Below are 12,206 nucleotides of genomic sequence, written 5' to 3' on the forward strand. Positions count from 1 at the left end.
TGTGATGCCCCACTTCTCCTTGCTCTGTCTCTCTTTTCCTGTCTCTCTTGTTCTCTCTTCTCCTGCTGCCCGTTATCTAACTCATTTTTACATGTACACTTTAATTTCTCTTCAGGTAGTCTGAATCCCTGAGTTTATATGATTCAAGACTTCTGTATGGTCACTAGGTGATGCTTTAATCCTCCCTCTCCTTAGCATGGGGCACACCTAAAGAATGATTTTTTCCGGGGATGCTAAGCAAAACCTCCTCGCAGATATGTTTAATGTAATGAGGATAAGAACACATGTAAATGAACGTCCATTGTGTTGGTTTCTCCACGTATTTCTCAAAAGAATTTCAAAGTAAATATTTTAGTAAATGTACAGTAAAAAATAAAATTAAACACAGGTGTGTTATATGATTCCGCAATTCTGATCTCAGCTCTTTAGCCCAATGAAAAGAAAATGTTGATCCCCAAAACCTGTGTTTGAGAAAGTTCCTAAGAGCTCAATTAAAAGTAGTGGAAGTCAGGTCACTCAGGTGAGCAAGAGCTGGGGAGTGGGTAAAATGTTCTATGTGCATACATGAAACATCACTGTTAACCAAGGGACAAAACACTTGAATAACTTGCACCTAGTAACGGGACCAGACATACATGATTCCTTTTCCATGATAGGACAGCCAGCGCTCTGATGTTTTTAAATTTTATGTATTTCCCAAATTGTTCAGTGAGAAATCTGTCAAGTGGTAGCCAGGGAGCAGAGAGCAGGCAATGACTGCTGTGAGGTATCATGAGTGACATTTTTCCAGTGAGGGAAACACTCTTACACTTGCAGTGTGCGTGGTTGCTTTTGTCACACTCTTCTGCAAATTTGCCAAGTTATGCTGCCAAAGGGTAACTTCGACCACATGGAAATCGTGATCTGAAGAGGTCACCTTGAGCAGGGAGAGTGCTGTGGGCTGATCAGGGGCTGCAGGGAGTGGGAGTGCAGATTGAAAAGTGCAGACCACCAAGCCACTGCTGTTTCTCCCGTTCTGATCCGCTCCTGTACCAGGGGTCCAATCAGGCCTGTGTCTGCCTCCCTTTTTAGTCGACCAGATGCCCCACCCCACCTAAACAACTTTCCTGCAGCAGCTTTCCTCTCCAGGTGGCCAGATGGGAATTCCAGACCAGTGTTATTTCCCGGGACATTGACACAGCAGCCAAATTTATCAGTGCTTGGGCTGCCACAGTTGTGTGGCTGGATCAAGGGCTGGCATTGGAACAGTGTTTGGTAGCTTGATTATTGGCTATACCAGGAACCTGTCTCTCAATCATCAGCTCTTCTATTCCATTCTGGGCTTCACCCTGTTTGAGGCCATGGGGCTCTTCTGTTTGATGGTTGCCTTCCTCATCCTCTTGGCCATGGGTGGCTCCATGGTGTCACCCAGCTTTTCCTGCTGCTTTGACTCCATGCCAGTCCTGGTGCTGGAGTGTGCTAAGCTTTAGCATTAAACAACAATGTTTCTCTCAAAAACAAAAGAAAGAAATCATCTGAAGAGGAGTGGATCCAAGATGGGAGTCCTAGCCACATGCCTGTGTGCTGTACTCACAGGCCAGAGAATACCTTCTGAGTACTGGAGCACATAGCTCCAACCTCAGACTATGGATGTCTGGGAGCCATGGGAACAGCCCCAGAGGCTCCTCCAAAGTTCATCCTGTCTCCCTTGGGAGAACATCAACTGGACTTGATGGTTCTTCAAGAGGGCTGCATGTAGCAACCACAGTGTCTGAGCACAGTGTCTGAGCAGCTGCAGCTCATGAACCTCAGAGCAAGTAAGTCAGTGACTGGGCAGCTGTCTGCAGTTCTTCCCCTGGTGAGATGAGACCTCCTGGGCCCCTGAGGAGTCCAGTTTGCCCAAGGATTATACACTTTAACAGAGCTGTGGCAATTCCCTAAATATCACCAGACACACTCACCATTCTGAAGAGGGCTCCTTCGGGTACAACCAGCTTCCTGCCCAGGAGCTTTTCCTTGCCATCCCTACAGCCCAGGACTTCAACAGGTCTCAGAAACTACCAGCCAAAACCTGAAACATCTATATGGGTAAACACCAATGTAAAAACACATCAACAAAAGCCAAAGCAATATGGCATCTCCAGAACCTAGTTATCCAAGGTCAAGCTGGCCGGGATACGCTAAGGCAAGTGAAACCCAAGAAAATGACCTTAAATCTATGCTTATGAAGATGATAACAGAGGAAATGAATAAAATCTGTAAAGAAATTCATGAAGATAGAGTCAAACAGATTGTGGCCTTTAGAGAGGAAATATTTAAATCACTGAAAGAAATGAAAGAAATAGAGAAAAGTTCAAACAAACAGGGGAAGGAATTGAATAAAAGACAGAAAAATACAAACAAATAGGTGAAAGAAATCAATGAACAGTTCAAGATCTGATGATGGAAATGGAAAATTAAAGAAAACACAAACTGAAAAATCCTGGAGAGGGAGAACTTAAGGAAGAAAAAAAAAAGAACTACAAAGGTAAGCATTTTCAACAAAATACAAGAGATGGAAGAAACAGTCTCAGGTATAGAAGATACAATGGATGAAAATGATGTATCCAACAAAGAAAATGTTAAATCTAAAAAATTCCTGACATAAACCAGCCAAGAAATCAAGGTCACCATGAAAAGACAAAACCTAAGAAGACAAACAAATCAATTCCACTGAAATCAGGAACAGGGCAAGGCTGCCAACTCTCTTTGTATCTCTTCAACATAGTACCTGAAGTCTGGCTAGAGCAATAGGACAACTACAGGAGATCAAGGGGATACAAACAAGAAATGAAGAAGTCAAAGTATCACTTTTCGCAGATGATATGATAGTATACATGAATGACCCCAAAAATTCTACCAGGCAACTCCTACAGCTGAAAAGCACCTTCACCAAAGTAGCTGGATACAAAGTTAACAGAAAAATAAATCAGTAGCCCTCCTGTACACAAAAGACAAATGGGCTGAGAAAGAAATTAGGTAAACAGCATCCTTCACAATAGCCACAAAAACCATAAAGTATCTTGGTGAAACTCTAACCACGTAAGTGAAAGACTTGTATGAAAACAAAAAACAAAAACAAAAACAAAAACAAAAAAAAACTTCAAGTCTCTGGAGAAAGAAATCGGAGAAGATATTAGAAGATGGAAAGAGCTCCCATGCTCATGGATCAGTTGGGTTAACATGGTAAAAGTGGCCATCCCTCCAAAAGCAATCTACAGCTTCAATGCAATTCCCATCAAAATGCTAACACAATTCTTTACAGACCTTGAAAGAAAAATTCTCAGCTTCATATGGAAAAACAAAAACCCCAGAATAGCTAAAACAATACTGTACAATAAAAGATCTTCTGGAGGTATCTCCATCCCTAATTTCAAGTTTGTATTATAAAGCAACAGTAATAATAACCACATGGCACTGGCAGAGAAATAGACTAGTGGATCAATGGAATCATAACAAAGACCCCCCCCCAAAAAAAAAAGCCTACACAACTCTGAACATCTGATTTTCGACAAAGAAGCCAAAAGTATACAATGGAAAAAGGACAACATCTTCAACAAATGGTGCTGGTCAAACTGGACGTTCACATGTAGAAAAAATGCAAATAGACCCATATCTATCACCCTGCACAAAATTAAAGTCTAAGTGGATCAAAGACCTCAATATAAAACCAGATACTCTAAATCGGTTAGAAGAAAAAGTGGGGAAGACCCTAGAACTCATTGGCACAGAAGACAACTTCCTGAACAGAACACCATCAGCACAGGCCCTAAGAGCAACAATCAATAAATGGGACCTCATGAAACTAAAAAGCTTCTGTAAAGCAAAGGACACTGTCATCAGAACAAAATGACAGCCTACAAATTTGGAAAGGATCTTCACTAACCCAACATCTGACAGAGGGCTGATATCTGGAATATATAAATAACTAAAGAAGTTAAAAGGCAATAATTCAAGCAACCCAATTAAAAAATGGGGTATGGAGCTAAACAGATACTTCTCTGTAGAAGAATACAGAATGGCAGAGAAACACATAAGGAGATGTTCAACATCCCTAGCCATCAGGGAAATGCAAATCAAAATGACCCTGAGATTTCACCTTACACCCATCAGAATGGCTAAGATCAAAAACTCAAGAGATAACGCATGCTGGAGAGGCTGTGGAGAAAGGGGAACCCTCCTCCATTGCTGGTGGGAATGTAAACTGGTACAACCACTATGGAAATCAATCTGGCGCATTCTCAGAAAATTAGGAATTGTGCTACCTCAAGATCCAGCTAAGCATATATCCACTCCTAGGCATATATCCACTCCTAGGCATATATCTAAAAGATGGTCAGGTACACAACAAGGACATTTGCTCAACCATGTTTGTAGTAGCTTTATTTGTAATAGCCAGAACCTGGAAACAACCCAGATGTCCATCAACGGAGGAATGGATACAGAAATTGTGGTACTTTTACACAATGGAATACTACTCAGCAATTAAAAACAAGGAAATCATGAATTTTGCAGGCAAATGGTGGGATCTAGAAAAATCATCCTGAGTGAGATATCCCAGAAGCAGAAAGAGACACATGGTATATACTCACTTATAAGTGGGTACTAGACCTATAAGATGAGATAAACATACTTAAATATGTACACCTAAAGAAGATAAACATGGAAGAGGTCCAGGGGTAAGTTGATCAATCCTCATTTAGAAAGACAAAGGGGATGGACATTGGAAGTAGGAGAAAATAAGTAACAGGACAGTAGCCTATCACAGAAGGCACCTGAAAGACTCTACCTAGCAGTGTGTCAAAGCAGATGCTGAGACCCATAACCAAGCCTTCGGCAGAGTGTAGGGAATCATATGAAGGAAGGAAGAATTAGTATAACCTAGAGAGGACAGGGAGCCCCACAAGGTCCAAATATATCTGGGCACAGGGGTCTTCTCTGAGACTGTTTATTCAACCAAGGACCATACATGGATATAACCTACAACCCCTGCTCAGACATAGCCCATGGTAGCTCAGTATCCAAGTGGGTTCCCTAGTAAGGTTCCCCCTAAGGAGGACAGGAATTATTTCTGACATGAACTCAATGTCAGGCTCATTGAGCTTCCCCACCACCACCACCACGAGGGAGGAGCAGCCTTGCTAGGCCACAGATAAGGACATTGTAACCATCCTGAAGATACCTGATAAGCTAGGGCCAGATGGAAGGAGAGGAGGACCTCCCCTCTCAGTGGACTCAGAAGGGGGCAGGGAGGAGATGAGAGAGGGAGGGGAGGGTTGAGAGGGAAAGAGGGAGAGGGCTACAACAGGGATAAAAGTGAATGTATACAATTATTTAAAAATAAAAAATATATATATTTTAAAAAAAGAAAAACATCCTTCAGGCATCCATTGCTGGGAACAAGCTGCGCTCTGGCCTGACCTATTTACTCTATAGTATACAGAGCAGTGCTTTTCTACTCCCACGGGGAGTAAGAAAGCCTTCATCCCATGTCCAGACTCTCAGGGAACCTCTCTGTCCTACAGATTCTCCAGGAGAAGCTTTCATACCTGTTCCCCTGGTGCTGGCCCTTAACCTATGGGTTGTCACGGTGACTGTGCAGGATGCTCATCACTGCTGCCCTCCTGAGGGACTTGTAGTGCATGACACCAGACTCTGGGCTCTTGGTGCTTACTATACACACACTGAACTTTGTCCACAGGCCTCTCCACTGTCAGAGAGTTCACTCAGCACAATCTGATTCTGGGATCAGTTTGGATGAGCTTCTCACTATAGGTGCCAAGTTCTAGCCCAGGAGTCTGACACAGGTGTTTTATTCTGATCCTTAGCTGCAGAAAAATGCATGGGAGACTTCACTCACCACAGGCAAAGAACTGCTGTGTAGCTGAGATGGAGGAAACACTTCAGCATGGTCCGGAGCTCAGAGCACATTCTCACCTCAGTGCCTGAACCCATCTGGGTCCAGAACTTACCTGGCTGGATGTGAGGTCCCATTCCTCACCCCACTCCATGGGGGCCTCAGGAGGTGCAAAGCACAGTGGTCCTACAGGTGCCCAGGAAGGTGTGGACATTAGCTTTGGTGTTTTTCACATGGGTGAGGCTGCCTTGGACCTGGCCTGTAAGATGGAGCTGGCTGCGTCCTGACCTGTGGGTGGAGCGGTCAGCAGTGTTCTCAGCTGCCACAAGGTTGAGGGAGTTCCCACGCCATTTTTACCAGAGCACACAGGAAGAGAAGCCACAGCCTCTCAGTTCAGCTGTGGGGCGCAGAGTGGAAGCTTCCCTATCCCTCAGGCCCAGGAACCTTTCCCGTTTCCCTTTTGAAGGAAGCCAGAGCGTTTCTCTGGACAGAGAAGTCACACACTCAGTGCCAGCCTCTTGTCTCTGCCTTCCATGTGGCCAGGCCACAGACCCCTGCCACGGCTTGTAGCTTAGGATCATTTCATTATGAGCTCTGGGTTAGACATGGATTCCCAGGTTAACAGCAGTGACAGCATATGCACATGCTATAAAAGAGGATTCACTGGAATGTCCTTGTATCATAGGAGCTGGGCACACTTAACAATGACTACATGTACCCAGAGACCTTAAGAACCCCTCTCTCTGTAGAGTTCGCCAAATCTCAAAGCTTTAGCAGTTCAAATCTGGTGCTAGAAGGCCTGAGAGATTCCTAGAGGGTGCCTGGGCTTCATCCTTCATTGAAGGCAGAAGGCAGCAGCAACAACAGAGATGGACACACTGAAACAGCTAGGTAACTTGAAACACTGCTTTTTCTATCTTCTTGTATGTAGGACACAGTCAAAAGTTGCAATGTACTATTGAGAAGAAGGCTCTCCTCCCCTCAGGCATTTCCTGGAAATTCCACCTTCCCAAGCCCACCAAAGGGGCTTAGTTGATACTAGATCGTACCAAGTTGACAACCAAGATTAAACATCATAACAGCTCACAGGGACTAAGAGATGAGAGTAGTACAACTTCATTGGTCAGTACAGATGTGAGGAAACATGGGACTCACTGAGAGGTTGACATGGAAATTTGACATCCTCCACAGTGTGGGCACCAGTACCCAGAAGAGCTGCCTTATTCGAGAAGATCCGGGCCTTGGAGAAGAAGAGGAAAGGAGGAGAAGATGAGATGAAGAAGGAAAGAGGGGACACAGTCCATTGGGGTGTAGAAAGACTCTGGAATCCTTGGGCCTCTGTCTCCTCAGACTGGGAATGCAGGCTGACCCGCTTTGTGCTCAGAACAAAATCTGACACAGCATGGTGCAGCTACAAGCAGCTGACCTTAGCCTCCCAGCTCCAGGATGTTCTAGGGTGGGGTCTGAGCCCAGACCTCCATCCAGCAGCTTTCAGAGCATGAGCCACACTGCTTGGATGTCCAACTACAGGCATTGTGCATTGTGCCAAACAAGGACCAACTTGCCATCCTTTTCTTTGCGAATTCCTGTAGCTGTAGACTCCCAGTAGAGTTGGGAACTGGGCATTTTGAATTCTACTAAGCAGACTCATTTCTGATTTAGACCAGGATAGCGTATAGAGCATGCTGGGAATGGGGGATATAGAGGCTTAGAGGTGCAGATGTCCTGATGCAAGGAGCTCCCATCAGTGTCTGCTCTGTGTACAGCAGAGCTATCTGGAGTGTTTGTCCTCCCTTTTAAAGGTATGCTTATATAGACAAAATAACAACCTGATACCTACCTGCCAGGTCACAGGGACACAATGAGTGACTGATACTCAGAAGAGACTTTCGTCTGAGTGTGTCCTGACATTGTAAAAGAGGCTCCCGTTGGGGAAGAGCCCATGCGTGTTGATGAGGTCACCACAGATAAGGAAGCCCTGGGTGGGAATCCCCTGACTAGGGTGGTTGAGGACTAGCCACACATACATGTCATGTCATGTAAACATGGTCCAGAATACTCTCCTCCTATCCAGATGCTCCTCCTCACTGAGGTCAATGCAGACAGGAGGAGGACAGGGGTTTGGATCCTGACCACAGCAGGCATACGCTCCACACGTGCCACCACAAATTAGCCTGATCCTAGGACTTGTATATGTCCACCCCACACCATGATCCATATTTACTACTTCCCTATCCTGGCCTCACTAGTTCCAGCCTCTGATGGAAGCTCTGCTGGGCTCAGTCTTACCTAGACTGCTTTCCTTCCCTCTGTCATAGAGTAGCTGTCTAAGAGAAGGTCCTGCCTTCCATGTACCTTCCTTGGACTAATGACACACCTGTTTTGTCAGGACTCTAGACAGAAGAACTGTCTTGGGGATTTAGGCCATGTTAGTGGACTTTAGGGCCACCACCTCAACATCCTGATACCCTTTTTTTTCCCTTTTAAACCTATAAATTAGTGAATGACATTAAATGTCCCCCTCTGCCCCTCTTGATGTCATTATGGCCAGCTGGAGTCAGGGGGGAGGGAGCACAGGCTGGGGTGGAAGGAACTTGAATTCTAACCCCACAACAGCTTTTTGAGCTGCGAAATGGTGCACACCTAATCCTATTCTTCCTCAGGACTTTGTTTCCACACCAGAAAAGTGAGGGCCATCATCCCTTAGTCAACCAGCTGCTGGGGAATGAGAAAGACTCACTGCAGTCACATTGGACAATGTGAAGATAAAAGGATGCTCATTATCATGGTTGCCCTTCATGTAGGATGGCTTGTAATCCTCGAGAGAGTTGGGATGATATCGGGACTCATGAAAGTTGCTGGGCCTTTGTGGTAGGCTCCGGTCCAGTTCTGTTTTCTCCCTCTTCCGATGTCTATCCCACTTACCTTTCTGAATGAGGATTGATCATCTTACCCAGGATCCTCCTTCTTCCTTAGCTTCTTTAGATGTACAGATTTTAGTATGGTTGTCCTATATTATATGTCTAATATCCATTTATAAGTGAGTATAAAACATGTGTGTCTTTCTGCTTCTGGGATTCTTCACATCCCAGGATGCTTCAGGATGATCTTTTCTAGCTCCCACCATCTGCCTGCAAATTTCATGAAATCCTTGTTTTTAATTGTTGAGTAGTATTCTATTGTGTAAATGTACCACAATTTCTGTATCCATTCCTGAGGGATATCTGGGTTGTTTCCAGATTCTGGCTATTACAAATATAGCTTCTACGAACATGGTTGAGCAAATGCCCTTGTTGTATACTTGAGCATATTTTGGATAAATAGCTGGATCTTGAGGTAGCACTATTCTTAATTTTCTGAGAGAGTGCCAGATTAAGAGGTTGTACAAGTTTATATTCCCACCAGCAATAGGAGGGTTCCCCTTTCTCCACATTTTCTCCAGCATGCCTACCACAGAGGGCCTCTGAAAGACTCTACCCAGCAGGGTATCGAAGCAGTTGCTGAGACTCATATCCAAACTTTGGGCAGAGTGTAGGGAATCTTATGAAAAAACGGGGAGATAAAACACCTGGAGGGGACAGGAGCTCCACAAGGAGAGCAGAAGAACCAAAAAATCTGGGCCCAAGGGTCTTTTCTGAGATTGATACTCCAACCAAGGACTCTACATAGAGATAACCTAGATCCCCTGCACAGATGTAGCCCATGGCAGCTCAGTGTCCAAGTAGGCTCCCTAGTAAGGGGAACAGGGTTTGTCTCTGATATGAACTCAGTAGCTGGCTCTTTGATCAACTCCCTGTGAGGTGGGAGCAGCCTTATGAGACCACAGAGGAAGACAGTGCAGCCAGTCCTGATGAGACTTGATAGGCTGGAGTCAGATGGAATGGGAGGAGGACCTCCCCTATCAGTGGACTGGAGAAGGGGCATGGGAGAAGAAGAGGGAAGGGGATTGGAGTGGGAAGGGAAGAGGGAGGGGGCTACAGCTAGGATACAAAGTGAATAAATTGTAATAAATAAAAAATAAATTAATTTTTAAAAAGTAGAGTGGGACATGTGGACCTGAGGACAAGGACACACTAAGAAAAGGTGTCTTGTCACCTGGAGCTGTCCAGCCTCATGTTTGGTGACATGAGACCTTGGTCCAAGCTGACAGGAATTTAGATAGTAGGATTAAACCATAGCCTTTACCTTGTGGAGAAGACAGAAAATCAGAAGCTCTGAGGGTCAGGGCTCTAATTTAATCTCCTCACTGCCTCCTCTTCCCTCTGACACAGTGAAGTCATTTAAGGAAATAGCATGGTCTGGCACTGACCCTCTCTCATAAGAGTTCTTACTCCATGTCAAGGAGGGGACAGGTAGAAGGAACACAGTATAGACTGGGAAGGATTCAGATTCTAACACCTTTGTGGGCTTTCAAGCTCTAAGAGGCCCTTTAAGAACCTCGGTTTCCTTAACTGGACAATGAGCCTTGTCACCCCTCAAGTACTCATCTGGGTTTCCATCCAGCTCATGAAAAGAAAACTCACATCTGCTGATCCAGAAGGGGGATCCGAAGACAAAGGCCTTCTCACCATCATAGCTGGCCTGCACACGATGTTGTCTGATGTTTCTGAAGAGCCTGGGGTGGTGCTGGTGTCACAGCAGTAGACAGGGGCATGAGAACCCGGACTGCGTGCACACATGGTGACATAGTGACCTCTCACCTGGAGCTGCCCTGCCTTGTCTTTGCATAAGAATATCTTGGCCTAAAGTTGTCAGAAATCACATGGAATCAGAATAAGCCTAGTCAAGTTCAGAGCAGGACAAAGCAGCCTTGGGAGGAGAGATTGGTATGGGATGAAACAAGACCAAGGGAGCCAGAGTCATCCTACCCAGAAACACAGCCCAGGCTTTAGTTTTGCACATTTGTCTCTGAGCAGGATATCTGAGAGGCCCTGTCTGTTGGACAGAACTCAAGGAATCTCACTGTCTGTGCCGCTGTGCTCTTCAGAACAGCCTTCAGAGTCCCTCCAGGTCTTTCCTTTATGGTGTGAGCAAAGTCTAAGATCAGGGAGGCCAAGAAGAGTCTTCAGTATGTGGTGGGTTGAACCCAGACTAACGAATCTCTGAGCTCCCACTGTCCACCACGTGAGTTCTCAGGTCCCAAGAAGCTTAGATGCACATCTCATCATGGGCATGGTGCGGTCTCACTGATGTTGACACCAGTGATGCTCAGGATGAGGTGAAAACCATCAGAGGCAAAAAGCTCCTGGAGTTCATGGGTAGAAAATCCTCATCCAATAATAGCAGAGGTGACAGTGAAAATGTGAAAGGCATTCAACATCAGGGTTGAAGGTCAAAAGAGAACTTATTTAAATGCTCACAGATTACTCCACTTTTGCTAATTCATTCCCCTATTAAATAAAGTAGTTAGTTAATACAGTGCAATTACACATTTAATAATGATTAACATAATTATACATTTCCCCTCTCTCTTTCCTCCCTCCTATGCCTCTCATGCATACTTTCTCAAAATCACGGCCTACTCTTCTTTAAGTACCTAGTACTTTGTTATATGTCTTTGAGATTCAAGTGGTGCTGTCCTTCCACACATTTGCATGACACATTTCACCCACTCCCCAGTTGGTGCACATCTAAGTGACCTGATTTTGACTACGTTTAATCAGGCTCTTATGAGTTTCTGGAAATATGAGTTTTTGTGATTGGTGTTTTCAATTCCTTGAACTAAATAACTGGAAGTAGAATTACTCAATCATTGGTTAAATGTGTTTCGCTTTTAAAGAAACTGTCAAACTGTCATCTGTAAAGACTGTATCATTCTGTTTTTTATTTAAATTTACTTTTTATAATTTATTCACTTTACATCCAATTGTACACCCCTTCCTTATCTCCTCCTCTTCTCACTCTTCCTCCCTCTTCCTCCCTTTCCCCTTCCCCTATTTCTCAGAAAAGGGGAGCCCTCCTCCCCTACCATCTGACCCCAGCTTATCAAGTCTCATTAGGACTGCTTGCATCTTCTTCCTTTGTAGCCTGGCAATGCCCCCAACCAGAGGGAACTGATCAAAGAAAAGGCAACAGAGTCTATGTTAGAGGCAGCCTCTGCTCCCCTTACTAGCGTACCCACACAGAGACTTTTGTATTTCCTCCATTCGTGTATGATAATGCCAGTGACTGCATGTTTGGTTGGTTGTAGGGTTCTTAAACCTGGTTATGTTGAATGGACTTGGAGTAGTATCTCATTGAAGGTATTTTCTTTTTTTATTATTTTCATGGAGTTGAGACTCTACCTTCTTCTTCTTCTTCTTCTTCTTCTTCTTCTTCTTCTTCTTCTTCT

At 44.6% G+C, this 12,206-nt stretch overlaps 1 pseudogene; it reads left to right on the top strand.

Annotated features, from left to right (window-relative positions):
* The first annotated feature begins 256 nt into the window (after nt 1-256).
* LOC129686867 (ATP synthase F(0) complex subunit C1, mitochondrial-like) lies at nt 257-1,469 on the top strand (annotated as a pseudogene).
* The last annotated feature ends 10,737 nt before the right edge of the window (nt 1,470-12,206 follow it).

Source organism: Psammomys obesus, unplaced genomic scaffold (assembly GCF_907164565.1).
Source record: "Psammomys obesus unplaced genomic scaffold, mPsaObe1.curated_primary_1811, whole genome shotgun sequence".
In the NCBI taxonomy this organism is placed as follows: domain Eukaryota; kingdom Metazoa; phylum Chordata; class Mammalia; order Rodentia; family Muridae; genus Psammomys; species Psammomys obesus.